This window comes from Myotis daubentonii, chromosome 8, assembly GCF_963259705.1.
Source record: "Myotis daubentonii chromosome 8, mMyoDau2.1, whole genome shotgun sequence".
Lineage (NCBI taxonomy): Eukaryota > Metazoa > Chordata > Mammalia > Chiroptera > Vespertilionidae > Myotis > Myotis daubentonii.
Genome location: NC_081847.1, coordinates 80,820,153 through 80,835,402, shown reverse-complemented (window position 1 = coordinate 80,835,402; position 15,250 = coordinate 80,820,153).

The following is a 15,250-nucleotide window of genomic DNA, read 5'->3' as shown; positions in this document are numbered from 1 at the left end:
TTTCTCTAGCACACCTTGACTAACCCCTTTTCTCTGTCCCCTTCTGCATGGCAGTCCAAAACACCGCAGAATCAACACTTAATTCTATGTTAATTGGTTTGACAATTATTTCCTTACATCAATCTTACCTCCCGATTGCATGCTCCTTGAAGACAATTGGGGTGCCATGATAGTAATATAATAGGGTAGCTACATTCTTTGACTGGTTCTAGTGGTTCTAAGGAATGTTAAGAGTATTATTTTTACCCCAAATATATTCTCCTCCTTTTTTATTTAAATGCCTGGGATTAAATCTCCATAAACCAAAGTTTTACACAGTTAGAAATATACTTTAAAATGGGAGTTGAAAGCCTATTTAGGAAGCAATTTGAATAGGGGAGGTAGATAAGGGATTTTGAGGCAGGTTCTCATCTGAAGAGAATCTGAGGAAGAGGTGTGATGAATCAGTCTGGCCCAAAACCATATAAAAAGGAAATATGAATGAGAACCTCGGTGGACAAGAGGGACTTAACTTGAATAAGATTTTGCTGAGAAACTGGTCCTGAAGGTTTCTACACTTTTATTTTGTACCTCTACAGTATCTTAGATTTTAATTTTTAACTGACAAGATAAATGAAGCTAAATGTGTTTGACATTATTAAAATGACAATAATTATACCATATAAATTCATAGATAAATCAGTTATTGGTCAAATATCTTTCTGTCAGATAAAAAAACATGTTCAAATTATGGGTGCTATAACTGGGTTAGCACATTCTCATTGTACAATATGCCATATTGAGTTTGTTTGAAAAATGCATATGTTATAGCCTTTTTTTCCTAACAGACCAGGTGGACGCTACTTCCAATTCTGAGTATTGCCTCTGCTCCCAAATAATGAATATAAAAGAAAGTAGTTACATAGATTTATGGTGTGATTTTATGGCATTACAGTGAATACTCATAACTATGGGGCCTTGTTGAAAGCAAAACCTGGTATTTAACACAAGCACCACGGACCCTATCCTCTGTGGGAAAATATTTATTTTCTTGTAAAGCCATCTTAGAAGAATAGGTACACCTAGCATGAAAGTTGTAACATTTTGGGAGTCTGTGTGGAGAATTTATCTTTTGCAGTCATTCTTGGCATCATTTTTCACAATTGAAAAGCTCTGTCCTTGTTATGCGGTACCGTTTATAGCTATAAAAATGAAAAATGTTCTTTTTTTTTTTCTTGAGACACGTTTGATTTTAAAAAAAAAAGATACAAACTTGCTGTCAACTTCTGGTTTTCAGATACAAATTATGCATTTTACAATTTCACCCAAATAAATTTTATTTTCCCAAGAGATCACTGTTCTGAAATGCATAAACAAGAGTTATTGATACCATAAAATTACTTGGTACTTTTTAAACAACAAAGGGAGATAAAGCCGTTTAACATAACCAAATAGTCTTATTGTTTCTATATTCTACATCAAAGCTAATCACTGTGGCCTGTGGAAATACACACACAAGACATGCAAGATATATCTTCAATAGAACCCTTTCTTCTAAGGATTTTCCTTTCTGTCCTTTAGGTTTATCAGTGTATAAACAGACTCCAGTAGCATCGTTCTAGTATACAAACAAAATAGGGAAATTTTGACTAATAGCATTGCAAATATCAATTATCAAGAAATATGTATATGGGAATAGGGTTGGGCAAAGCCTCAGCCAGGGTTTTCTTTTTTGCTTAAAGTATTACAAAGGGTATTACATATGTGTCCTTTTTTTCCCCCCGCCCTGGACAATCCCCCGTCCTCCCCTACCCCCCAGTGTCTTATGTCCATTGGTTATGCTTATATGCATGCATACAAGTCCTTCGGTTGATCTCTTACCCCCCTCCCTCCTGCCCCCCAACCCTCCCCGGACTTCCCTCTGCAGTTTGACAATCTGTTTGAGGCATCTCTGCCTCTGTATCTATTATTGTTCATAAGTTTATAATGGTCTTTATTATCCATGAATGAGTGAGATCATGTGGTATTTTTCCTTCATTGACTGGCTTATTTCACCTAGCATAATTCAGCCAGGGTTTGAGAGGGGTGTCCCTATCCTGGCAAAGTGCCTTACAAATTTGGCCACTCATTCTTGGACTAGGCAGTGCCTTTTAAAGGGCATGGAAGAAGGAGGGAGGGAGGATGGGAGGCATGACTGCTACTCCAGAACCATGAAGAAGTTCCAACCTCGTCTCTAGTATCTCTTAGGTGTGGTCCCACAAAGTCAAGAATTGAACTGACATTCAAATAGTAAGATTCAGAATTTACCACATAATTGTCTCATTAAAATCTGAAAGTAGGTAAGTGATCTGTCCAAATGCTAAGTCATTACTTTCTCTGATTTAAAAAAAAAAAAAGTGACAGAATGAGTCTAAGGGCTCAAACGGGTTATTGGTTTTGACAGCCTTTGTTTTTAGCTCTGACTGTGGTCTAATAAAAATAGGTTGAGGTTTGGGGTGGATAAAAGGAGAAACTTTCTGAGAAAAAGAGTGAAAGCAGGCATCAATAATAGATAAACAGGATCTGCACAGGCCTGTGAGCTGCAGTCCTAAACTTCTAAGGAGACCCCATATAGCAGGCAGCCCTTTAATAAGAGGCACCTTCTTTTCGCCATGCCTCAAGACAGGAGCAGGGGTAAGAACCACATTGCATACCACTTTCTTGGTTGCACACTTTCTAGGCGACTATCATTCCCTCCCTCTAGCCTCTCAAATGTAATTCTGTGTTTGGGGGCAGGCAGCTCACAGTCTTAAGATTCTTTATTAAAAATCAAATAAAAACATAAAAGGAAAGGCAGCCTGGAGAGCTTCCTCATGACAGGGGGACCATCTCTTGGAAAAATGACCTGCTATTTGCTTTGTCTTGTGTCTTCCCCATTAGAGGTTCCCAGAGTGCTTCTTGGCATCGTCTGTAATCACACTTCCTCAGGAGAAGCCTGAACGAGTGAGTTTTCTTTAATGAAAAGACTGAGGCCACTGGGAAGGGGAGGAGAGGAGAAGGAGAGGATGTACTCTGTGTGTGTGTTGTCTGATGAGAAAATAGAAAGAATATGATATTCTTTAACTTCATTTCACATAGGCATAAGTGAAATAAGCTAACCCATTGACATTTTAATTCTGTGCTTTCAAAGATGTTTTACTGGAAATACTAGGTAAACACATGTCCATTTCTGGTGAACATTCTATATGACAGCAAAGAATTTCCAAATAGCTTATTATCAGGGGACAAAACTCCTCCCACCAATGACATTTTGAAAGGGACTTTGCAAACATGTCTGTCTTCTGTCTTCATTATCTACCCATAATATCCAGTACTAGAGAACTTGGGGAGCTCATCAATGCTAAGTGATGGTAATGTGGTAATTCAACATAAGTGATCTTTTTTCTCTCCACTGTCTGTCTCCTCCTCAGCTCCAATTCATTATATTAAATGGGCTAATCTCTTTTATCCCTGTTCCTGATCCCTGTTTATTCATTTATTCATTCGATGCATATTTATGAACAGGCCCTGGATATTCTATTGTTAATAAAATAGAAAGGGATGCTAACTTCACAATGTTTGTATTTGAGTCAGGAAAACAGGCAATAAGTAGGCATAAATGAGTATATACATATTTGTGTATACAAAGGGAAGAAGAGGCAGGTGTCCTGAGACTAATGGAGACAGAAATAACTGGGGTCAGACAAGGCCTCTCTGGACGATGAAAAAGAGCCAAAGGGGAAAGCATTTGTCTTGTTCTGATTCCCTCCTGATGGGCAAAAGAACTGCAATTAGGTCTGAAATCCAGCAGTATGTATAGGGTTTGCTTCTTACCTGCTGCTCACTGTCTATGTCTGTCCACATGCTATGTCCCTGACTGCACTTTCTTGTGTCTTGTGTCTCTAATGATTCTGCTCCCAATTCCAATGTGCGGATTTCCCCCCACAGCACCAGGTAATTCATCAATACCAGCTCGGTGTTCTATAGCACAACACAATTCTGATTCTATTACTCAGAGACGTCTCACCCAGGTTAAGGGCTCAGTCCTCCAAGACCACTCCCACTACAGGTGCCAACTACAAGCCCAGGTTGTTATCTGTGCTTCTGAACAGCTGTCTTTCCATGACCCCTTCCCTTCCCTTCGGTTCCAGTAATTAACTGGAGGGGATCGCAGAACTCAGAAAAATCTTTTATTTACTAGATTACTGGTTTAATATAAAATAATACTTACAATACATAACAGCCAGGTGGAAGAGATGCATAGGGCAAGTTATGTGGGAGGCAACCCACTCTCTCAGACTATCTATCCACATGTTCATCAACCTGGAAGCTCTTCCTTTGTTTTTGTTTTTTTATGGAGGCTTCATTGCACAGGCACGGCTGATCCAATCATTGGCCATTGGTGACTGTTTTCAATCTCCAGCCCCTCTCCCCTCCCAGAACATCTGGGGGTAGAACTGAGAGTTCTAGTCCTGGAATCCCTTGGTTGGTTCCACTGGCTACCAGCTCCCATCTTAGGTGCAAAAGGGCCTCATTAACGTAACAGACAACTTTATTGCTCTCAGCACAGGAAATTCCAGGACAGAGGCCAAATACACATACATGTATTAGCTACGTTTGGCTGGCCTGTGAGTTCCATTCCATCCACCCTTTCACAGCTCCCCTCAGTACTTGCCCATATCACTGGTTTGAATCCCTTCCCTGATGGATTTATGGACTGCACCAACTCCTCAGATCTAATGCAGGAAGCAATTCTTGTAACACTGACCATTATCCTCTTACATGTGCTGTGATTTATGCTTAACCAGACCTTGCTTTTTATTCATCTTAAAAAACAACAAAGAAAAACACCCAACAAGCATTTTCATTCAGTTGTAAACCAGTGTAGGCAATTTCACCTTGGCCAAGTCCTTCATGACTGACACCCTTGACATGTGAACCCTTGTCCACCAGTGAAAGCTACATAAAGTACAATACATCCCTTCAAGGTGACAATTGAGACCATTTTTTTAATCAAGTAAAAGTCACCGATAGTTTTTTTAAGAGCATGGGCTCTGGAGTCAGGCTGTGGCTTTGAATTGTGATTCAGCTACTCACTCACTGATTTTGGAAAAAACGGAACTTTTTTCTGCGTCATTTTTCTCAACTGTACAATGGGACCATAGTATTTACTTCACAGGAGACTTGGGAGGATCAAATAAAGAAACACACATAATTAACTTAAAACAGTATGTGACACATAGTAAATATTCCCTGAAATATTATCTAGAGCTACAATGGGAAATAAATTGGTAATTGCTTGTAAAATTCAACATACACATTAGGAGGCTTGGCCCAGGAAGCATAGAAAAAAAAAAAAAACAACATCTGTAAATATTGAAAATTTAGATATAAGATTAGAATATGTCCCAGGTAAGGCTGAACTGTTAATTTTAAGTTGTAATTTTCCTTAAATTTCTTCTGGTCTAAAACAGGGATAATATCATTGTGGATGGCAGGGCTGAGCATGTAATTAGGGGCTAGTTATCCTTGATTTCTGCAAAGGAAAAATGTAGGGGGTCCAACAAACTGAGTAGATTATCTTCCTCTTTGGGCTTTGCCCCTCCCGATTTTCTTGTCAACTCGGAGGTTTGTACTGGGCGACCCCTTATGCAGTCCAGTGATTATTTATTTCTAGACATTCAACAATGTCAAATTTCTGTGCTGACAGCCTTGAATAATTCGAATATGAAACAGTTGCTTTCCTAAACAACCTCATTTATCCCTTAAAGGTGCATAACATAGACGTAGAAGAATCTAAATAGCAGCATATGGCAATAATGCACAACTCTACTTGAATTTGTTACATGAGCAACAAATAGATCATATTGTGACAAGGAAAGACTTCCTGAGGACACGGAAATTAGATCGAGGCACCAAAGCCATAAGTTTAGGCTGTTTGTTTTTTCGAAAGCACACTGCCAGTTTGAAATGCTGATTGCACAGGAACACGCCTGCCAGCCACAGCACGCTACAGATTCCTGTCATTAGTAATAAATGACCATGGCAGTCTTAGAAACGAATAGCATCCAGAGTTAGAAGATGGCTCTATTCCAGACGATGTTTGTTTATGTTCAGCAATTAGAGCCCAGCTGCTGCAGGAGGACAGTCCTATTCCCAGCTGGACTTTAGGAAATGTGGCCTTTCATTAAAGAGACTGCCCTGGAGAAATTGGATTTATACAATCTAAAAGAGATGGACCTTGCAAAGGTGTGTCAACAATGCTGCATAAAATTACAAGCCCCCACTGGCTCAACCGGACATCCCCATTATGAGAACTAGAGTAGTGGCAGAATTCATTCATTCTATAAATGAGCACTTACTTAGGACAGCCACCGGCTAAAATATACAAGAAAAAACATTCCAGACTCTAAGCAACCACCATAAACTTACATTTGGGTTGTAGACCCAAACCTCTGTTTTCAAGGAGTTTCAATTCCAATACTTTCAATTCAACAAGGAATTCAAATAGTAGGAGATCATGGGGGTGAGGGAGAGGGAAAGATGGTACAAAAAAAAATGGGAAGAGGGAGCCCTACTTGGAAACAGGCAGAAGGTCCTCTGGGAAGTAGCATGATCCTCCAATGTTGCATTCCTGGATCAGAAAGGGTGGTGATTAGTGATACTGGAATGGATGCAGTGGCCATGGGGCTTTATAATCATGCAGAACCAGAAGCAAGTGAGCTCACAGGGGCTCCGCAGACTGCCTGGCACCCTCCGGAGTATTTCATGCACTCGACAGGCTCAGACCCACTGTATTGGATTACATTGAGCAGAGCCCAGTACAGCCTTTAAAACTCCACCTTTTTTTTTTCTGATAGTATGACCTCTTAAAGTGCCCCAACAGCACAAGTCATCAGCTGCCTGTGTGCTCCGAAGGAGATAACATTGCAAATAAGAGAGAGGTGGTATCTGGCGTTATCACATTTAACATGCCTTTTGAAGTTAAAAACAAGATTATCCCGTAAATGCTTGGCAAGCCAAGGTTAATCCACAGCTTCATGAGGAAACATAAAAGGACATCCTTAACACTCAATATCCACTCATGGTTTTGTGTTATTATTTCAAGAGGGGAATTTGGCGCTTTTGTGGTGAAACTCATCATATCGCTATTCGAGAGGATGCTCTACTGGTTGCAACAAGGCATTTTTCCCATAAAATGTCTGCATTGGTGTTTTTTATATAAAATCTACTGAAGATTTTCAATAGTGTTGCCTCAGCTTTGAGGAACTGCAAACTTCAAACCATGGAAATAAATCTCCAACAGAGATGATAATACTGATGGAGTGATTTTTGCTGTAGAGTATTTCTAGGTGGGGATCTTTATTTTGCACAACAGTAAGCCAGGATGTTCTGCTTCCCCAAAGCTTAAGGCTGCTTTGTGATTCCATGTGTAGGAAAAACTTGGGGCAATCTACCTGAATGACAGAGAGGGTTTGTGCTAAAGGAAGAGCTCATTTCTTATTTGTAGGTCATTCTGATCCTGATTATCATGTCAGAGTCAGAGGAGACTAGAACTAAAGAAGGCCTCTTATATGATACATGGACATGGTAGGACTTTATAGCTCATTTATTAAATCATAAAATATATTGGTCTAATTTTTATTAGCTTTGTCTGGTTCATTGACGTAAAGCCATTGCATTTTGCAACTAGGCATGGGTTAAAGATTTTCTCGCTAATTTAAACTACACTTCTAGAAATAGCTAGTAAAATGATCTAATCCATTTGTATGTCTATCAATCATCTACATACATATATATGTCAAAAAAGATGAACAAGCTTGTAATAGAATCTTTTAAAATTAAACTCTCAAACACTGCTTTAAATGTACCTGGAATTTAATTTATAGGCGTGACTGAGTAATAACACGAGAAAGTCAATACCTTTGAAAGAAGAGTTTGTTATTACAACTCCCAAGAGAAGACACACCACACCCTGACATGAAGAAGCACAGAAATTGGCCAGCAGAGAGAGTGCCAGGAAAGCAAGGGCTGGAGCCAGTATTACCATTGTGGTGGGGTATGTTAGGTGGGGACATCCCCTATTGGGCAGGAAGAAAAAAATAGCTGTTGAGGTTGTGGTGAGAGTTTTTGATATGATTTTTTGTGCACCTATGAAAATACAGGAATGGTGTAGATGTAAACAACTTTGATTCTTAGTTTGGCCCATGCTTCCAAGATACTAAATCATTAATTATAGAGTGTTAGGAATGATCTTACAACAACGTAGACTAACGTTAATCAGCTTATCTGTCTTTTCCAGATATTTACCAACAAATAGTCTTCCAACTATTTGAAATTATGTTTATAAAATATTCTCATCAATTTTCCTATAGATGCTTTAGAAAAACTTGGAAATTTTCTTTTTCAAAACCTTGTGGTTTTTTTTAACTATAATTATGAAGTCAATTAAACTTCATTTTTTTGTTCCCTTAATTGTATAAAGAAATACATTTTCTTCTCTCAGATTAATATTCTATTTCATATTTGTTTCTAATCTGGTTATTAACTGGCCTAGGTAGCATTTTGAACCATATAACCTTATTTTATAACAGTAACACATATTTGGGTAGAAAGCAATTCACTTTTTAAAAATATTTCAGTCTGTCAGTCTGTACAAACTATTCAGTAACACTTCAAACACTGCCATTTTGCCTCTATCAAGATTGGAAATGAGCTGGTTAAATGTGTATTTAAATTGCTGCTTGTGGGTGGTGTGTGTGTGTGTGTGTGTGTGTGTGTGTGTGTGTGTGTGTGTGTGTTTAAAGTGTTCAATTAGTATTCTGTGATAATCTGCTCATCGCACAGAAACAGCACCTAAGCAAAGGGCTTGACATTCAGAATCAATACTGTGCTGAACATTTAAGTGTCACAGCAAATATCAATAGGCCCAAAGTCGTGCATGTGCTGAGTAGAGTCTAATTGGCAATGCAACCAGAATGACCAATTTGTTTCCAAACTCTTCCCACCAGATCTTGCCCCCTCACTCCATCCAAACACTGAAATATCACGAGGCCAACAAGCGCAGAGACCCACATTAGCCCAGTTCACTTGTGCACTTTTGGAGACCAGTGGTTCACCCCAAAACACATAGGACTTAAACTCAAGCCATTGGCCTATGAACCTGATATTCTTCATCCAAGTATTCAGGCTTTTCCTCTTCTTTAAATGTATGCTTTTATTTGTGATTATGATAAAATAAGAGTTTGAAAAAAAATAATGTTAAAACTAATTAAATGTGAAGGGAAAAAATCTAGTAGTTCCTAAACAAAATCCATAGGATGTCCAAGTTAAATTGGAGATGTAATGTATAACTTCTTTAGGCTGAGTAGACATTGTCAAAATAAGCATTTAATTTAACAATTCAACCATGTAGGCAGTGACAAGTAGGGTAGTACTCTGAAAAGAGCCGGGGACTAAGATAGGAAGACAGGAGGTCCTCACACTCTCCTAATTTGCTTATCTCTTAATAAAATTTTTATTTTAAATCCTCACCCAAGGACACTCATTCCCATTGATTTTTAGAGAGAGTAGGAAGGAGAGAGGAAGAGGCAGGGAGGGAGAGAAATAAAAAAGCATCAATGTGAGAGAGACACATTGACTGTTTGCCTCCTGCATGCAACCCAACCAGGGGTGGGGATGAACCTACAACCCAGGTATGTGCTCTTAACTGGGAATCAAACCTGAGATCTTCCTATGTACAGGCTGACACTCAAACCATTGAGCAACATGGGCCAGAGCCATTTCTTTGTTATCTTTAATGTAGCTACTTAACCCCTCAGAGCCTCATTTTCCTTTTTGGTCACTAAAGAAAATTATCTGTGTTTGCCTACCCCATAGTGATCAAATGAGATAATTAGAACGCACCATGCAAATAGAATATATTATTAGTATACTCTCTCTCTGCAGGCTAATTTGTTTTAAAGTTTAGGTTTACCCTATCTAAACGTTTTTTTAAGAATAATACAGTTGATTTTAACTAAGCTGGCTATCAATTGAAGGACAACTATTTGTGTCAACCATCTCATATATTTTAAGTAGATTGTCTATAAAAAATATTATCTTTAAAAAGTTCATTTAAGGACCAGTCATTCAGTAACATTGAACAGGTAATCTCTTAGACTACTGCCTCAAAATTCAAGAATCCAAAGGAATCATGAACATATCGATCACAGGACAGAAACAAGGTTTGGCAATCCCAGGAGAGCAAGACATCTGAACCTAGCTACTTCCCACCATAACCCCTGAGTGGTATTGGAGGGCTTAGGAGGTGGGCAGCCAAGAAGGTCATTAGTAGAATACATTTATTCAAATTTGTTCCCCCTTGTATGACACCATTTGTGAGACTGGAAAATATAAAAATGATGAAGGCACCGACCCTTGTGAAAACTGCCTGTAAAACAAAACTATTCACTGTGAAAACTTCCCAAGCCTTCCTCAACAAGGTCCTCAGCCTTGGCCTGTCCCACAATAGTACTCTTTTTCTCACTATAGATATGGGTTCAATAGTATATCCCCAAAATTCACACCCAGCCAGAACCTGCAAATGTGACCTTAGTTGGAAATAGGACCTTTGCGGATTTAATAATATTAAGAGGTCATACTGAGTTAGGGTGGATGGTCTTGTAAGAAAAGAGAATATTGGAAACAGAGAAATATGGGGAAAAGGGGCATGTGAAGACAGAAGCAGAGACTAGAGTGATGCATCGACAAGCCAAGGAATGCCAAGGGTTACTGGCAAACACCAGAAGCTGGGAAGAGGAAAGAATTTATCCCTAGACTCTTCAGAGGGCGTATGGCCTTGCCAACAATTTGATTTCAGACTTCTAGCCTCCAGAGTGTGAGAAAATATACTTTTGTTGTTTCAAGCCTCCCATCTTGTGAATCTTTGTTGTAATAGCCTTTGGACATGAATATACTAAGGGAATGAAGACCTGCTATTCCTCTTTGAGAGAAAATGTCATTTAGATAGCCAGAGAAATTGATTCAACAGATATCAATCTAGTATAAAATAGCATTGAGTACCAAAAGAACTAAGAAAGAGTAGAGAGATCAGGGGACAATGGAATTATAGAATTGAATTCTTGATTAAAGCTCATTTCTTAGGGTTAATTATATAACACTTAATCTAACTCACTTCACTGCAAAAGTCTTGGAGAAATGTCACTTGAGCACTGAGGATATTAATGTTCTCTTTAGGAATTCCGCTCACTGCTTCAGGCAGTACTGCTACTTCTGCCTCATTTCCCATCATCACTCTCTTCCCCAACTTCCACATAGCAGGATCCACAATCCTCCAAGAGCCCAACCCACTCCCACAGCTACATCTGACCAGTGTTTTATTTTTATTGATTTCAAAGAGGAAGGGAGAGGGACAGAGAGAGAGAGAAACATCAATGATGAGAGACAATCATTGATTGGCTGCTTCCTGCATGCCCCACACTAGGGATGGAGCCGGCAACCTAAGCATGTACCCTGACAGGAAATTGAACCATGATCTCCTGGTTCATAGGTTGATGCTCAACCACTTAGTCACACCAGCAGGGCCATACCCAACCAGTTTGAAGGCAGTACCAGCTCCATCATTAGCTAACATGTATAAATAGAAGTCAAGTCTAATATGCCAGGCATTACACTAACACTTTTCCATACATAGAGTAATCTGTCATTCATTCATTCAACACTCATCCATGTCTTGCTAATTTTTATTAAGCATTTCATAAGTGCCTGACATTAAACCAAATTTTGGGATTTCAAGTTGGACAAAAGTAATGCACCCTGCCCTCTTCTCCACCTGTATGCATATTTGCTGGGTCCTGGGAGTTACACACTGGTCCTCCTGCTGAGTTCCTGCATTTCCTCTAAGACTCACCTGACCAGGGCAAATTCCTACAGAATGTCAAGCCCCTAAAATACCTTTGCCAATCAGCCCCACTGTTATCTAATTTCTGGATTGAGCTTTTGCCCTGACACCCCAAAACAATCCAGAGTTTTCTCTGTTGTCTTCCTTAAGGCCTAATCTCCACTGTGACACCAAGGTCAAGCCCAGAAACTTCTAAGAACTGAGGATCCTTGGCTAGCACATACCAGCTTTCTTTTCCTGGGGCTAGATTCTCCAAACACTGAATTCCCTTAAATCAGTCATTCAATCTGTCAGGCAGGCATTGGATATTTATTTAGAACTTACTATGTGCCAGAAACCATTCTAAGATATGTTGCTAAACACAATAGATATAGTTTCTTCTGTCATGGAGCTTAGATTCTACATTAACAGACCAAGAAAAAGAGAAAAAAGGCAAACAAAAAGTATCACAAAATAAAAAATCAAGTATTACAGAGATAAATAAAACAACTGCCAGGACTAAGACACTCTATTTAAAACAAACAACAACAAGGAGATGAAAAGAGATTGAAAGAGAAGGTTGGGGAAGATTTTCCTAAAGAGATGTCATTTAAACTGATATCAAAAGGAACTAGCCCTACAATTATCAGTAAAAATACACAAGGCCAGTCTAACAGCCTGTGTAAAGACCCCCAGGAATTACACAGTGTGTCATATTGCAAAAACTGGAAGAATACATATAGTTAGGGCATAGTTGATGAACGGAAAAAGTGACTTTATTGCCCGACTGGTGTTGCTCAGTGGTTAAGTGTCGACCTATGAACCAGGAAGTCATGGTTTAATTCCCTGTCAGGGCACTTGCCCAGGTTGCTGGATTGATCCCCAGTAGGGGCTGTGCAGGAGGCAGCCAATCAATGGTTCTCTCTCATCATTAATATTTCTATCTCTCTTTTGCTCTCCCTTCCTCTCTGAAATCAATCCTATATAATAAAACCCTAATATGCAAATCAACTGAAGTGTGGAACAACCAGTTGCTATGACACTCACTGACCACCAGAAGTCAGCTCCTATGTTGAGCATTTCCCCCGTGGTGATCAGTGTGCTTCCACAGGGGGAGTGCCACTCAGCCAGAAGCTGGGCCCACAGCTGGTGAGTGCAGCAGTGGTGGCGGGAGCCTCTCCCGCCTCCGCTGCAGGCAGGAGGTAAGGAGCTAGGGGTCCTAGACTGCGAGAGGGATGTCTGACTGCCAGTTTTAGGGGAGCAGGCTTAAGAAGGCAGTCGGACATCCCCCAAGGGGTCCTGGACTGCCAGAGAGCATAGGCCAGGCTGAGGGACCACCCTCCCCCCACCCCCCAGTGCACAAAATTTCATTCACCTCACCTCTAGTAAAAATATATTTTGAAAAGAAAGAAAAAGGACAGTACTATCTTCCTATTGTTGCTGTCATAAATTACCACAGACTGTGGCCTAAAACTAGTGATGAAATATGAATTTCTCACACCTAGTTTTAAGAAGGAAAGTGTTGTTTTTCATCTTGCATTTAAAAAAAGATTATTATACTACTATGTGGGAAAAGATTTCAAGAGGGGAGAGAGCACTAATTAGAGTCATGGAAAAAAGATGTTGTCCCTATAAATTGGGTAAGAGATGGTAGATGTCCAGACTAACATGGAAGAGCAAAAGGAAAATCCACTGCACTAAATAGTAAATTATATGAGTGAAGGAAAGAACAAGAATCAAAGATGACTTCTGTTTTCAATAAATTAATTTATGATGGTGCTATTGACTGAAATGGGAAAGACTATGGGGTAAGTTAAGGAGGGATTTAGAATTCTCTTTGGAGATGTTACATTTTAATTGTTGATGAGAATGCCAATGAGATATATCATTAGTTTTATGTGTGACTTTTTTTAAGTCAAAAGGAGTAACTGGGCTGAAAATATTGTTCTGAAAGTCACCCAAATAAAGAAAACTTTCAAACTGATTGTGATTACCTAGGAAGGAAATCCAAGTGAGGAGGGAGAGCAGAGAAGGAGGAGAAGAAAAGGAAGGGGAGAGTACAGGAGGGGAGAAGCAGGGAGAATTCTTACCATCCTATCTAATAATAGACAAACATAACTTCACTACCCTTCCCATTGGCTAATCAGCGAGATATGCAAATTAACTGCCAACCAAGATGGCAGCCGGCAGCCAGGCAGCTGAAGCGAACAGGAGGCTTGCTTGCTTCAGTGATGGAGGAAGCCAACGTTCCCCGCCTGCCACTGCCGGCCTCTGAGCTGCACTCTAAGAAACAATGTTGCAATTATAGAAGCTAAACAAACCCCAGAAACCTGCTTTCAGCCAGCCGGGCCTCAGAGCTGGAGCTGTAACAGTGTTTCAATTATAGAATCCAAACAAACCCAGATACCTGCTTTCAGCAGCCGAGGTCTCAGAGCTGGAGCCGAGCCTCAGAGCTAAAGCTGGCTCTCAATTCCAGTGACAGCCATAGAAGGTAAATAAATCCCAGAATTAAAAAAAAGAAAAAAAGGAGAGGTTGGGAGCTTCAGTCACCCGCCAGCCTGTAAACGGCCCTCAGCCCCTCACCCAGACTGGCCAGGCACCCCAGTGGGAACCCCCACCCTGAAGGGGGTGTGACCAGCTGCAAACAGCCATCATCCCCTCATCCAGGCTGGCCAGGCACCCAAGTGGGACCCCCACCCTGATCCAGGACACCCTTCAGGGCAAACCAGCCTGCCCCCACCCGTGCACCAGGCCTCTATCCTATATAGTAAAAGGGTAATATGCAAACTGACCCTAACAGCAGAATGACTGGGAATGACTGGTCACTGTGGCACACACTGACCACCAGGGGGCAGACGCTTAATGCAGAGCTGCCCTCTGGTGGTCAGGGCGCTCTCACATGGGAGGAGCTCTGCTCAGCCACAAGCCAGGCTGATGGCTGCCAGTACAGCGGTGGTGGTGGGAGCCTCTCCTGCCTCCTCTGCAGCGCTAAGAATGTCTGACTGCAGTTTAGGCCTGTTCCCCACTGGCAAGTGGACATCCCCCAAGGGCTGCCAGGCTGCCAGAGGGATGTCTGATTGCCATCTTAGGCCCAATCCCCCCAGGGAGCGGGCCTAAGCCAGCAGGTGGTCATCCCCTGAGGGGTCCCAGACTGGGAGAGGGCACAGGCCAGGCGGAGGGACCCCCCCTCATCCCCCCGAGTGCACAAATTTTTGTGCACGGGGCCTCTAGTATATGATAAGAACTCACAGGCACCTGTTAGCCCCCGACCTTTTCACACTCAGCTGTTACCTCTACACTTGGCTTCTTCTCTGACTGATTCCTTTAGTTGTTCCCAATTACAGCCTCACCCTGTGGGGATGTTTATTACAG